The following is a 3267-nucleotide window of genomic DNA, read 5'->3' on the forward strand; positions in this document are numbered from 1 at the left end:
TTATATATTTTCTTTTATCTCCATTAATATTTTATACATTTTGCTAGTTATTCCCATACGTTCATTTTCCTTTAGTTCTTTTCCTTCTGAATTATGTGTTAAATTGAGTATATTCTTTCTATATTTTTCTTCCAATTTTGAACCATTGGTTCATTTGCTAGAGACATTTTATCCCCTAAGTCTCTTTTTAATTTCCTCTTCCTATTTTTAATTCATCCAATTTTCTATTTATGTATCTCCTTTCTTTAATCCTTATCTAAATAAAATTCTTAATTTTGGGGGGAATGACTTTACCATTATTGGTACTATCAATGAATTTTCATTCAACAATTGTTTTTTTAATATTAATTCCTATTTCTAGTATATTTTTCATAAGTGGGTTTTCAATTTCTTTTCCTACTAAATTCTTTAAGGAAAATATTCCCTATTTTCATATGTATTTCTTTTTGCCTGTTTCCAACCAGTCCATATCTGATATACTTAACCATACCTTCTATTACATATCTTCCTGACTGGCCTCATGATTCCCTTTATATTAGGGGGGCTTAACCCTCCCTTTCTCTGGGATCTATACCAAATGCTTTTTACTCTAGTTCTTTTCCTCCATTATAATAATTCATTTACTAATTGTTGCCACTTATTTAATTCGCTCTGATTATTTTAATGGTTCATTCTAAATTAAAAAAAATATTGGTAAGATTCATTAATAACGCGCTATTTTGTCCAAACCAGATAGTTTGGATTCCTCTCTACCAATTTGTTCAATTTTTCTGTAATCAATCAAATTTTTCACTTCAAGATCTTCATAATATTTGTTCCTAAATATTTGATATTACTTTTATTCTTATCTCTAAATCTATAGATCTTTCATATATTGTTCCTAATTTGATATTACTTTTTATTCTTATCTCTAACATCGATCTTTCATAATATTTTGTTCTAAATATTTGATATTACTTTATTCTTATCTCTAAATCTTTTTGTTTCACAAACTCTAATTCTCTTTCTTTTGTATAGCTGAATAACATCATTCTGATTTATTCCAATTAATCTGAAGTCCTGTCATCTCGCCACATAAGTTCAGATGTTCTTTATTTTCCCATTTTCTCTTTTAAATCTTTAATAGGTAATAAAGTATCATCAGCAAATAAACTAATTTTATGTTTTCCCCCAGTTCTCTCCTTCCAGTTTTTATATCCTTCCTTAAACATTTGACAGCATTTCTATCACCCTTGTAAATAATATTGGTGAGAACAGGCATCCTTCTTGTTTTCTTCCTAATGATTTCCCAATCTTGCCTTTTTTGGACTAAGGCTACATCTGCACTGCAGAAATAATCCAGTTCCACACCACTTCTTTGCCATGGCTCCATCCTATGGAAATCCTGGATTATAGTTTGTTGTGGTATGAGAGTTCTCTGCAAGGGAGGTAAACGTCACAAAACTACAATTCTCAGAATTTATAGTATTGAGCCCATGGCAGTTAAAACGTGCTCAACTAGATTTTTCTGCAGTGTGGATGCCGCCAACATCTCACATCAATATTTTCAGAATGCAACAATTCAGATTTTTTAAAATTGAGAAATGCTGTACTTTAAAACATTTTAATGCACTGTGATGTTTAAGAATGAGGCAAATCTGGGAAGGAGAAAATTCAGATATAAAATTGACAAATACTGTACTTTAAAACAAACACCTTTTTTTATGACGTGGTGATGTCAAGACAATGAAACCCAGTCTTTTAAAGTCCCTCCCCACATCAAAATACTTGTAAAAACAAAAAGATGATGCTCAAGGACAAGGTTCTTTCCCATGTCAAGTTCCTTTAAGTCATGTCTAAGTCCTGTTTTTTTTTTAAAAAACATTCCTCTAATTTAGTGCAAGGCTCTGATTTATTATTTATTTTAAAAAAAAGAGAAAATCAAAACTAACTGGAAGACAATAAATCAATACCTTTGTTCTCAATATTGGAGTTGGTCTTGCATACGTTCCCGTTCTTCTATGTCTATATTCATATTATCCATCTTCATCCTCCATTTTCTGGAGCTATTCTTCAGCCCTACTTGCAGGGGGAGCTGCAGAAGAAGACATCAGCAGTTCCTTGAGTCTTTAAAACTATAAGCCAAGACACAACTACAGAAATGCCGTTTGGAGGAACTTGCTTGCTTGGTGGGACCACAGTTCATCTAGTGAAATCTGTTGGAGATTTTGCCTTCTCTTCCCCCTCCTTAGAAGAAGATAGGGACTTTCCGTATGCAAACTTCTCTCCCTCTCTCTTCTCATCGCGAATAACCATTTTACTTAGGTCACCACCCCTTTCGGGACTAACAGACTTTCTCTCTCAAGATTTCCTCCGAGCTGTTTGGTTTCCATCTTCTTCTCTCTCAATTTTCTTTGGAAAGATGGTGACATAAATATTTCTCTTTACCTGAACTATTACTAGTTGGATTAAGAATCACCGTATGTGTAATATAGATTAAGCCATGTTTTAAACTGTAAAACTACAGTGGGCCCTCTGGTCAATGTGGGGGACGGTGGATTCGCGCGTATACCAAAATAAGTGAGCTTAAATATCATTGGCTAATGGGGCACAGCCATGCAACTAGCACACCATTACAGTCAATGGGGACTTCACCTAATACAATCCCCATCACCTCCCTGCTTTTTCACATGATGGTAGCAGCAGCTGGTGGGCAAGGACCTCTGCCTCCACTACAGCCTCTGCACTTCTTTCATTCTCTGCCTCCTTTGCCTTCTTCCTCCGGTTCCTCTCCTCTCCCTCTTTCACCTCCTCCGTGGCTGTCTTCGTTTTCTCTTCCTCTCACCTCCATCTTCCTCCTCCTCTGCGGTTTCTTCCTCCTCCTCCTCCTCTCCACTCTTGCTTGTCCTCCTCCATCTCTCCTGTGCAATCAGGCTTGCCATCCCAGGTGCTTAAATCCTCAGCTGGCAAGTCCGCAATACAGAGGGCCCCACTGTATGCATTTGTTGTTTGTGGCGGTCTGGATCTACAGATCACCCTTTTACTCTGCACCTGATCCGGCCTCTGGAGAGTACAAAAAAGAGCTGCAAATAGGTCCTTTTGTGCCCTGCAAGGGGTGCCATAGCTGTGACAGATGCGAGCCCTGGAGGGGAGTCCTGATGGCACGCGCTGTGTGGACGGTTTTGTGTGCCAAAATGGTGCTCTGGTGGTGGGGTTAGGGCATCCAGCATGCAGATACTGGGCCCTAATGTCCACAGCTGGTAACAAATGTGGGATCTGTATAGGGCC

Source organism: Sceloporus undulatus, chromosome 2, assembly GCF_019175285.1.
Source record: "Sceloporus undulatus isolate JIND9_A2432 ecotype Alabama chromosome 2, SceUnd_v1.1, whole genome shotgun sequence".
NCBI lineage: Eukaryota > Metazoa > Chordata > Lepidosauria > Squamata > Phrynosomatidae > Sceloporus > Sceloporus undulatus.